We start from the raw sequence: 12,802 nt of genomic DNA, 5'->3' as shown, positions 1-12,802 counted from the left end.
CCAGCAGCACTTGTTAGCAAATCTAACTCTTTTTAGATATCCTTCAAAAAATGAATAGAGGCAAAAACAAAAAGAAGCAAAATTTAAAAAATCAATTCCAAGGAAAAAGTAAACTCAGTAAAGGAAAACAATAAAATAAAACATGGTATCATTGGTTCATGTAAGCCAGAGATGATATGTAAGAATACAGACCTCAACATACATAAACTGCAACTAAATGGTAAAATCTCACCATATTTTGTTTTAATTTAACCAAAGGGAGAAAGCACTAACGGAAAACAATAAAATAAAAAATTGAAAAACTATCCCTCTTCCCAATCACTCTCGTCAGTATCATCATCAGTAAGCAAAGTATATTCCTCATCAGTGGTGGAATCAAATAGTTCAACATCTTCATTGTCAACCACATGGGTGTCTTGCCTACACTTGTGAACAACTTCTACATCAATCTGATCACTGGGGATGTCATCCCTATTCAACGACAATTGATCTATATTTGGGCAATCTTGTAAAACCCCATCAACAATGCAAGGCTCAGACTCTTGATATGCATCATTCTCAGTGTTACTTTCATCTTCCTCTTCCTCTCTCTTTCCATCTTCCACCACTAAAACATCAAATATTCTTCTACAAGTTATTTTCTGAACCACCTCCTATGAACCCCGTAATTTGGTGTCCTTCATATAAAAGACTTGTTGGACTTGTTGAGGTAGAACAAACGGCTGATCCTCGTATGATTAACGTGATACATTAACGCTAGTGAAGTGGGGATCTTTGTGTATACCCAGCTTTGTAGTAACATCCCTCTAATCACACTTGAAAATGAAAACCTTTCTATCTAGAATGTATTTCAACTCAATTACATCTGTTAAAACACTATAATATTCAACCCCTTCACATTTAACAGATATACCACTATTTTGAGTTTTTCGATTTTGCTCCCTATCCTTTGTGTGAAATCTTGATCCATTTACAATGCAACCAGAGTATCGTTTGACTCGTCGTTCAGGTCCACATGCCAATGAAAAAGTATCATCATTTATTGATGAGTCCTTTAGTTGTCTCATTTGCTTGATCTATAAACACAATACATATTAACAAATAATTACTTCTAAATACAATAAATTATATAATTAGAAACAATAAAGAAAAGCAATAAACACTTACACGTTGTTCAAACCAAATTGGAAATTTCAGTGCATGCCTTCGTTCTACCGTGGATTGTGCTGGTTGTGGTAAAAGTTCCATATATTCTCTACATACATATATATTTTAAAATGTTACATGCAACTGATTATAAAAAATATATGAAGATGTAAAATTATTGAAAATGAAAAATCAAATAAAATTAACTAACCTCAATATCGGCTGGATTTCATCGCAGTTGTTCAAAACATATAAATGAGCCCTATCAATATCCATCAAATCCAATGTATCATAACTTGAGGAACCTAATGGACGAAGGACTTGTCTAAAAACATACAAGGAAGCTCCTTGCACAGTTTGATCTCCCTCATAATATAGTTCCTCATGGTTAAATCGTGTCTCAACTCCACTGAGATACAAGAACAAAAAGTTATGCATTCACTATCCATGTAAGCTTCAGCAATTGAACCCTCCGGGCATGCTTTGTTGCGCACATATGACTTAAGAGTGCACAAAAATCTTTCAATAGGGTACATCCATCGATATTGTACAGGACCAGCTATGAGTGCCTCCCGGGGTAAATGCACAGCAAGATGAACCATGATATAAAAAAATGTTGGAGGGAAGATCATCTCTAACTTGCAAAGTATAAGAGCAATATCCCTCTCAAGAGCTTCTAGCACTTCAACCTTTAACGTCCTACAACACAACTCCTTAAAGAAAATGCCAAGTTCAGCCAATGCATTACAAATATCATGATCTAAGCAACCACGAATGCCGACGGGTAAGAGTTGTTGCAGAAGAACATGCGAGTCATAACTTTTCATCCCGTATATTTTGCATTCTGCAACATTAACACACCGAGATATGTTAGATGCATATCCATCTGGAAATTTAATCATCTTCAACCATTCACAAAACTCCTTTTTTTCTTTTGTTGACAGTGTGTAACGTGCAGGTAGCATCACATATTTTGCACCAGTAGAGATAAGATGCAATTCTTTTCTTATTCCCATCTCTTGTAAATCCAGATGAGCTTTCAAACTGTCTTTTGTTTTCCCTTCAATATTCATCAAGGTCCCCAACACATTGTCATAGATATTTTTCTCGGTGTGCATGATATCAAGGTTGTGCCGTAACTTGAGCAATCTCCAATATGGTAATTAAAAAAAAATGCTTGTTTTTGTCCAATTAAGCTCGATTGTAGTACGTTTCCTCTTTTTAATATTTGGTACCTTCCTGAAATTGACATCCCTTATATGATCTAATTGTTCTAATTTTTCTAGAATCTCATCCCCAGACAACTCCTTAGGTGGTAATCTGTGCTCCTTATAACCATCAAATTGCTTCGAACGATTCCGCCAGTCATGATCCAAATCCAACTAGCGTCGATGACCACGGTAACTAATCTTTTTACCATTTTTCATCCACACTGATTCTGTGTTGTCCATGCACCTTGGACATGCCATGTACCCCTTCGTACACCAACCGGACAAATCCGCTAAAGCAGGAAGGTCATTTAAAGTCTATAGACATGCCGCATGTAATTTAAATTTTCTTCTAGTGCATGCATCAAAAGTTAAGACACCATCCACCCACAATTCTTTTAACTCATCTATCAACGGTCTCAAATACACGTCAATGTCCTTTCCAGGTGATTTTGGATCGGGAATAAGCAACGGCATGAACACATATGGATTCCAAGGTGCTGCATTGTATGCTACAATAAAGACAGGCCACACGCTATATGCATTGTTCATGTTACCAAATGGATTAAATCCATCAGCTCCTAACCTTAATCGAATGTTTTGAGGGTCTTTTGCAAACCAACCATGTTGATTATCAAATTCCTCCCAAGCTCTAGAATCTGCTGGATGTTTTAAAACATTCGCCTCCTTAACACGCTTTTCCTTATGCCACCTCATATCTTTCGCAGTCTTTCTTGACATATACAATCTTTGAAACCTTGGTTTCAAGGGAAAATATCGAAGAACCTTCTGAGGAACTTTTTTCCTTTTGCCTTCATGGAATTTATACCGAGGTGCACCACATTTAGGACACTCATCATTATGCTCATATTCCTTCCAAAAGAGTACACAATCATGTTTACAGGCATGAATCATCTCATAGCCAAGTCCTAAATCACGCAATATTCTTTTAAGCTCGTAATGGGATTTTGGCAATGTCTCATCTTTTGGCAACAACTCTTTAAGAAACTCAAGTAACATAGTGAGCGACTTGTTAGTCCATCGATTCATAACTTTTAGATGGAGTAACCTAAGAATACAAGATAACTTTGTGAATTTCTGACAACCTGGATACACCTCACATTGTGAATCTTGCAACAATCTCGCAAACCTATCTGCACCCCCTTCCCCCTCACCCTCAGGGATATTAAGTGGACTACTATTATGTTGAATATCTTCTTGTTCAATATTCATGTATTCTCCAATCCGTATGTCTTCCAAGTATTCATGCACCTCATCAGCATTTCTACTTTGGTCTTCTATATCATTAACACCAAGCTCAACTTGATCATTATTTGAGTTTTGAACACTCTCTCCATGATATATCCAAGTCGTGTATTGTTTATACATTCCATACTTGTATAAATGATCCTCCACTTGTTTTAGTTGCCTTACTAGCTTGTTTTTACAACTATGACATGGACAGTACGCTCTATTTAAACCATCCACATGACCACTCGCAAACTGAATGAAATCTTCTATTCCTTGCAAATACAGTGGATGAACCCTAGTTGGAATTGCATCCAACTCTTATCCATCTAAATACACGTAGAACAATATATTAATTAATCAAGACATAAAACAACAGACAAATTGCCTCAAAATGTGTTTGCTTGGGAAGATTTAAAACTGGCTAATTGTGTGTGTGTGTATATATATATATATACTGGATAAAACAGAAATGTACTAAAGTGAATAATCTTAATTTCAGTGAAAAAAGAGTAGATAAACCCTAAAGCAGCATGGAATTGGTATTTATAAGCACAAAAAGTTCATAGACCCCGTTTCGTGAAGGTGCTTTTGTGGTTTGTCCAGAAGGAACCAATTACATAGTGTTTAGCTCTTGCTGATGAGATTATACCCATTGCCATAAACACAAATGTAACTATGTTTCATGTGACTATTGAAAGTGCTCTCTTTTATTCCTAATAATACTAGCTACTACAGTTCACAACCCTGCTAACAAAAATAGGGCATACAAGAACAAAGAGAATACAATTTTAAAAAGAAAGATATTCAACAGTCCAACAACAGCAAGTTAAAATGTAGCAGCAACAAATTCACTTCTATTCTCTATAATATGGACAAGCGAAATACAAAACAAAGTATGTGTTTTACCTTCCAAAGGTAGCAGGCAGCAATATCAGTTCAATGAACAGCAAGCTAGCTGAAAGAAAGCCACAGTCAAAAAAAAAAAAATCAAACGATTTGTAAAAGACAATGAAATGAAGAACATAATCAAATCAAAACTCCAAAAATTATTTTGCAAACCAACCATGTTGATTATCAAATTATTTGTGGTGTATTGTTTGTACATTCCATACTCTGTGCTTCAAGGGTATTATCAAGCAACCATTTAGAAAAAATTCACAAACTCAATGTGATGTGCAGATTCACATCATTAAAACTACAATCAGTTGGTTCAAATTTCAATTTGATGTTGGTGATTCTTCAATAATATATTTGAATTTTATATAAGCTAATCATCATTTTCTCTGGTTTGCCTAAGCATTCAAATTTATACAAATATATATCTATATGTGTGTGTGTGTGTGTGTGTGTGTGTGTGTGTGTATATATATATATATATATATATATATTGAACTTTCATTTCTAAACTTCCTGCCTACACACATAGTCACAGACACGCACACATATAGGTATATAGAACCCAAAAAAAATGAAAATGCAAGAAAAAAAAAAAAAAGTAGAGTAAAATTACGGCAATTGAAGAAGTTCAACAAAGATCGTACCAGAGAAGAGTGAGTGAGTGAGATTTGTGGAACTCTTCGTTACCTCGACGGGTTAGGGAACACACTTTGGAAACATTCTCGCAACTTGCGTTTAAGAAAATCGATGGGAGATAAGATCTGGAAACCATACAGATTAACCATCACATCTAAAAGCCTTGAAGACCAAAATTGAAGCAAAAAAATTCACAAACTCTTATTCTGTTCTTCAAATCTCAAACGATAGTACAAACTCACCGTACAAACTCAAGGACGAAGAGTGCAAACGATCGTTGATGAAATGCTTGATGATCAGAAGGCAAACGATTGACGATGAACAAATTGCAATTCGAGCTGAAATGGAGTTAAAGAATTTTGGTGAAAATGCATGGTGTGGTTATCGGCGACCCAAAGGCAATCTAACAAATTATCTGAAAAAAAATTTAAAAGTAATAATAGATCTGGGGAATATACGGTGTCGTTTAGACTTTTCCAACCCCCTTCAACGTCGGAAAAACCAATTTTACCATTTTGCCCCCAAAAAAACTCGGGGACCCAAAAAAAAAGGCGGGGAGGTGAATAAAAAATGGAGGGAATGGTGTATTTCTGACCCCTACTAGTGGGCGTCGGAATTGACCCCCTTAGTTCTGACTCCAAAAATTTAGAGTCACTAAAAGGGGGTTTTTCTGACTAAATTTTGGGCGTCGGAAAAGAGTGGCGTCCCAAAAACCACTTTTTGTTGTAGTGTATACACACACACACATATATATGTGTGGAAAAATCATTTTCCAAAAGCCAGAAAAGGACACGAGACCATCCCAATTCATAAACAAATTTGGGCCCTCTCATTATATAGGATTATTTAATACATTGGTAGAAGAATCAAAGGTGTGATAGTGTGGAAAGTTATTATTGAAGTTATTAGGAGGGGTCAGTCTGTATCGGCAAGGTAGGGTCTTGGTGCATCTGAATGCAAAGTATCTCTGCTTGAGCCTGTGCAAGCTGCATTTGGAGCTCAGACACTTGATTCTGTAAGCAGGAAATTGCCCCAACGCATCCATACACCGGGTCTCGAACTCTTGCATTTGCTTCATACACTAAACTGCTCACTGCATCTGCTCTCTGATGAACTGGAAGCTCCTGACATGTCAAAGAAAAAGGGTCGGTCACAGAACAAGCCATAAACAAAAACAAACCTCATGTACGTACTTGCATATATGTGAGATACATATATACTACAAAATTATAATATATATGTATAGGGGATGGGAGAGAGACCTACAACATCTTGCTAACATTGCTGGCACCAAAGACCTTGTGAACAATGGCAAAACTAAGAGGGTCTTCGGGAGGGAAGTATGGTGCAAAGATGCAGTCCTCGAAGCAGCGACGCCTCAAAAGCTTGCTGGAAGCACAGGGTGAACTTGCTCCGCCGGCCATATATATCCGTTCAGCAAGAGAGGAAGATAAGGAAGTTAACAGGAGTATCAAACAAGGATTTATGTTGGTGATCGAGATTGAGTCAGGAATGCCTATTTATAGTAACTATGGGGAAACGTGTTAGGTGGATCCAAATATTACACTAATTTATATATTTTTTAAGATATTTTATTTTAATAAATAAATAAACACAGTTCATTATTACCAACCTAGTTAGCAATGATAGAACTTAATTTCCAAACATTTTATATAAAATTTTACAGTTATAACAAGTGGGAACAAGTACAAGAAATGTGGCTAGATCATTGTGAGTGTCACTTATTGGAAGCTGACATGGCACGTTGACAAGTCAATACGACTCTAACCAAATCCCCTGTGACGATTTGAAAAGTCAAAAGTCTTGAGAAACCAACTCTCGAGTATATTAAACCCTGGTATCGCCCCAAGCCCATCAAGCCTTGAAAGACTAAATCTCGAACACTGAAACCCTAGTATCGTTCCAGGCCTATTAAGCCTGAAGGCAACCCTTGAGTACCCTAAGGCCTGGCATCGTTCTAGACCCATCAAGCCTCAAAGGTCAACCCTTGAGCACCCTAAGCCCTGGTATCGCTCCAGGCCCATCAAGCCTCGAGGAACCAACTCTCGAGCACCTTAAGCCTGGCATCGTGTAATACCCCTAGTTTTTAAAAGGATAAAATGGTAATTTAATTTAAATTTTGAATTTTTATTTCCATTTTTATTTAATTATATGATTTATTTGTTTAAATTAATTGTTTTACTTGGTAAATTTGTTTTGTTTGCCTAATTGTTTAATTGATTAATTGTTTATGTACTTTATTATGTATCTGACTTGAAATTGTTTATGTATTTTAAGTGTTTTATTTAGTTATATTTATTTATTTGATTTCCTTAATTTGTTACAGTAGTAGTTAATTAATTAGTTAGTTAATTGTAATACAGATATAGTTGGGATGAACGTAATTGTTTTGTCACTTATGTGTACTACAGTAGTTGCGTATATTTAAATTTAAGGTTTTACATTATGTAAATAGGGTAGCTGGCGTGTTAATAGGCTGGGATTAGGATTAGGGTTGTGCAAGAGTCTATATATATAGAACATTATGTCTGTAAAGGTTTTGGGAGGCACCTCATTTACGTACTAGTTTGGAGAAGTAAAACAGAGAGAAGGGTGAGAAGAAAACAGAGAGAGTCTCAAGTGATAATCTGTGAGGCTAAATGAGATTAAGTAAGGGAACTGCTCGTGGATTGAGCCAAGGAGCAACCAAAGTAGAGGGCAGTGGACAGAGGAGGAAGGAACAGTTTTGGAACTTCTGAAACTTAGAGACGGCGGTGAAAATTTCAAACTGGAATCTTAAGGCAAGTTTCAGTTTATTCCTCTCTTGTAAACTTGTGTTCTGTGCATCTTATATAGACTCCAGGAACTTAATTAAACTTTTAAAAATGGACTTTATGCATGCTCAATGATTTCAGTAATCTGTTCTACGTTCTTGAAATTAAAACTGGATTGTTTCATAAACTGTTCTGTAGTGGTTTTGGTTTTTTGTCAATTACATCACACTGGAATATGTAGGGTTTCTAGGACTTTAGGAACTTGAATAGAACCCAAAAAATCTTAAAAAGGTCTGGAATAGGACACTGGACTTCGCCGGAATCACAGACAACTACCGGACGAAGCAAAATGAAGCAGTTAAAGTAGAGGAGGCTCTCAAAGAGGGAGAGCCGGCTCTAAGAAGCAAAGAACCGGCTCCCACTCTATTAGAGACGGTTCCAAGGGTTAAGGGAGTCAGCTCTATGTAGGTTAGAGCCTACTCTATGTTTCTAAGAGCAGGCTCAGTGATCTTATGTATATACTGGAGTGGTTTGTGCGTTGTTTAGCTCGTTATTGGTTTTTCTGAGCTGTGTTTGGGTTAGGCAGATGAATTTATATATTAATTCATGAAATATTAAAGCCCTAGGATGCATTAATTTATTTATATGCTAATGTATTAAACAGTTGAAAAATCTAAGACAAGTCGCAGACTGTTTACAGACATAACGGACAGTAAGGATTTAATTGCTCAAACTGTGTCTAGCAATTAAAAGAGTTGGAACATGGATTCCAAACATTATACCATGCTATATTAGAGCCACTTCTAATAAATTAATGTCTTAGTACTCACGGAATTAACCATAGGGAAGTATACAACGGTACAGGGGTTAACGGATGAAAGGAGTTTAATTGCCTAATTTAATTTTAGCAATTTAACGGAATATATATATATATATATATATATATATATATATATATATATATATAAATCTTATTTTTGGTTGCATGCTGGGTTTATTTAATTACCAAGGTGGGTCTATGGATAACTTGGATGTTAATGGTTGAAATATTAAATTCTTTTCGGCAATGCAAGGATTTAAGCTTGGAATTTTAGTTGCTGTAATATTAAGCATTATACTGCAATTATTTGGATTAGGGTTTGGACTTGGATTGCTGAACTAGTACTTAGGTTCTGTCAATTTAATTGGATGCTGGCCTGGATTTAATTGAAGAATTAAATATAATTTTTCTATGAATTACTTGGATGGATACTGGATTTTAACTTGATGAATTAGTAAACTTTATCTCGTTAATTACGTGGATGGATTCTGGATTTTTAGTTGATGACTTGTTTAAATTCTGTGTTTATCAACTATATGGATTATGTGGACTTTATTTGATGTACTACTCATAATGTTGCATCATTTACGGATCATTTGCATGGTATGCAGTGGTATGGAACGGTGACATACGGAGGGACAGATTAGATCAAAACGCTAATCCCTACCCATTCATACATAAGGAATGGATTAACCAAAACAGTTAAATCCTACATGGATGCATGTCCTGTCAACTAAAACAGTTGAACGATATAACGGATGGTTGCTTTACTTTTCAGTTTTAGGAAGGAATTTATATATATATTTATGGGACCGTGGTACGAGCTTGAGTCTCCTGATCATGGTTAGGGTGCGTATATCGCATGGAGGGATAACTGGACCTAAAGACGTTACCTGGTAGGTCTGGGTGTGCATGACGACGCGACGACGTTTTTGCGTGTTACCTTTTACTCAGGTGTGATGACTATAGGTTAGTGAATATCCTATAGTGTGTATCTATATATATACATGGACTATCTTTAGATATTACCGAGCTATCTAGGATGTATCTGCGTATCGAGTTTATGTACGGATTGTAGTTGATTGGAACTTACATGTGGGTCTGACCCACTCTTATTTTTCAGGTATTCATCAGTACCAGGCTTAGAGCTTGATCGTGTTGATACAGATATAGACTCTCACTCTTCCGACTATATAGGATTTTCTTTCTTACTTTAGTTTTGGATTTTTATTCTGTAAACGTTTTATCAGTTAGAATTATTATGGGTCCACTAGATGGATTCTTGAGTTGTACGTATTTGAATGATTTAAATGATATTAATTTATTATTTAAAGTTTGAGAATTTTTATTTTAGATTTCTTTCAGCGTATTATTAATTTATTCTTAATTCAGTTTTTATTCCTGCTTGTTTACATATTGACGGTTGGTATCCCTCGGATTTGTGCTCAGACTTGATCACCCGTGACTCTAGAATCAAGGGGTATCACAGTTGGTATCAGAGCACTCCAGGTTCTAGTGTCCTTAGGAGTGTCTTTCGTTAAAAGTCTTCCACGTTGCGTCTTTGAAAAAAAAAACTTAGTGCCATATTAGGATTCATTGTACTCTTTTACAGTTCGTTAGGAGGAGTAACTGATGTCAATGATATTCCATAATTATGAAATGGTTGACACTAGAAGGAGGATGAGGTCCAAGGCGACAGCAAATCAGACCCGATGGAGTAGATGAGTATGTTATCGAGTTCTCTATCAGAAGCAGAACTCGGGATTGAAGGTTTAGTTTCGGGTGGCACTACTTTTAGAAGTATAAGCCAATAAGAGGGATATAAGAGTGCGTTTTTGGTCACCGCATCACGGGACCAACACACATCAGTTGTTCTCGTAAAGGAGACAACCGAGGAATATGAGTCCAAAGAGGATTCTAGTGGAGGAGATTTCAACATATCCAAGGAAGAGGGTATTGAATGTTGAAAATCAAAGATCACGCGAAAGTGATCTTGTTCGATAATAGTATAGTGAACGATACTCGTAGAGTTGAGGTGGATAGTTAACCTTGTGTATTACCTTTAAATGAGGTAGATAAAGAGAATTCTTTAGGGGTTCAGGAATCAGATGGAGTTCTTCACAGAATGAAGCAAATATTATATAGCACGTTCTGGGGAGTATGGGGATTAGGTTGTGGCGATCTAAGTTGCTTTACACAGCTACATTAGACGGTTTGCATTCCGTGTATAAGGAGGATGAAGGTTAAACCTTTGACATTTGCTGAGGCAAATGGATTTTATTTTGAGTTATGATCTGAGCTTATGGTTTGAGGTTGGATGATTTCTGCTAGAACTGGAAAAGAAGATTGTGAACCAATCAGGATCGAGAATATGGTTTAGTTGGAGACACAAGTGAGTGAACAGTCAACTACCGTTCCGGAGGAATAACGTTAATTACGCTAGGATTTTGTGCATGTGGTCATGGGATGTGGTAAGTATACCAACTTTTAGCCAATCTGATGAACCTAGACATGCGAGGTTATAGTACGCTTTCAGAATGGGGTAAGTAAATCAGCAGTTTGTATCAAATGATATAGATTCATTTGATAAACTGTAACGTCATGATGGTTTATCGGAGGAGCTGACGTGGCTGAATATTTTATCAGAAATTTTAAACGGGTGTTTCCAAGTCAGTAGGAGGATTTTCTACTGGTTTAAGTACTTATTAGAATGGCACCGACTGAGAATAGTAGACAGATTAACTAGTCATCAGTAAATCCTTGATCAAGAATTTGGTTCATGAGGGCATGTCGTTAGGAGGAGTTACCGGAGTGCATATTGAGGATGAAACAAAGTATCTTTATTGGCATAAATAATGTGGAATTTTTTTTTTAGGTCACAGATCGCAACAAATGATTGTTGCTTCGAAATTGTTGACTGTTTGGAGGATGAAAAGATTTCCATATGCGGTTGTAGTTAGACAGGATGTCTAATAGACACTTACTTGTGTTAGAAAAGTAAGATGTCAAAGACTTAAAGATGAGACCGAACATCTAATTATGGAAGCTGGTGTTACCAGACTAACAATACTTTCATTAGACAAACTGAACGGAAGATGTAAGAATTGAGGTTCATAACTCTTAGTTCTTTAGGGGTAGTGGATGAAACGTGATGCTTCGCAAAAGGAAGCAGATGGTTGGAAGATAGGTAGGAGGAGGGACATAGTGATTTATCTCAAAGTCTGAGATCTGGTAAATAATCTAGATGGATCGTCAGAGATCAATAGATCTTTGCGGCCACTTCTCATGTTAGAGCGAGACTGACGGAGTAGTTTCCACAGATCTAGATGAGAGATTGCTGATTCTACTCAAGGGTCAGGATTCTGGTTGGGATATAGGTTGACTGATAAAAATTTAATCAGCTTCACTTTGTTTATTGTGGAACTAGTAAGATATCAGTTTTTACGAATAGCACGGATCACGAGATGGCTTAGATGGATAGCTGTGGTGATTCTCACTTTGCATTAGGTTGCATCTAGTGACGGTAATAGGGAGGAGGATGACTTTACTAACCGCTATGGTAATTGAGCTTTTGGGTGGTTATTTTGAAGTCAATTGAGTTTAGCATATGGAAATAATAACACTTGCTATTCCTAGGGAAATAGAAGTGGTCAACTTAGAATATTTGAGCTGACCCCATAGGAGGTAGTACCTTACTCAGATGAGTTTAGGGTACTAAAGGAGGATTGGAAGTTGTCTTACTGATTCCAAGAAGGTCGGAGTGACTGAGATGTAAATTAGTATTTTACGGTACAGTCAAATGGATATGAGTTACAGCACGACTTCACAGGTTCGTCTTGGCGAACTGGTATGGATAGAGACATGTATATCACTGTCTCCAAGTGTCACCTATTAACAAGGTGGAAAGTTGATACTTGGATATCATTGGAGGTTTTAGTTACTTCCTATATCAACATGGAAGTAGGACCGATTAGGAGGGGATGGTTGGTAGGAAGTACCGACATTTGGTTGGAATTTTACTTCCATCTGGATTAGGAGTCGTGGATCAAACAAGTTCGATTGTGGACATC

General features: G+C 36.6%; 1 pseudogene; it reads right to left on the bottom strand.

Moving 5' to 3' along the window:
- Positions 1-5,875: 5,875 nt before the first annotated feature.
- On the bottom strand, positions 5,876-6,634 carry LOC132312501 (LOB domain-containing protein 12-like; annotated as a pseudogene).
- Between the last annotated feature and the right edge of the window lie 6,168 nt (positions 6,635-12,802).

The sequence above is a fragment of the Cornus florida genome, unplaced genomic scaffold (genome assembly GCF_030987335.1).
Source record: "Cornus florida cultivar Cherokee Brave unplaced genomic scaffold, ASM3098733v1 CherokeeBrave_3.0.0_Hap2_Chr01, whole genome shotgun sequence".
Classification (NCBI taxonomy): Eukaryota; Viridiplantae; Streptophyta; class Magnoliopsida; order Cornales; family Cornaceae; genus Cornus; species Cornus florida.
The sequence above is the reverse complement of the archived record's forward strand: the minus strand, read 5'-3'. Positions and strand labels throughout refer to the sequence as shown.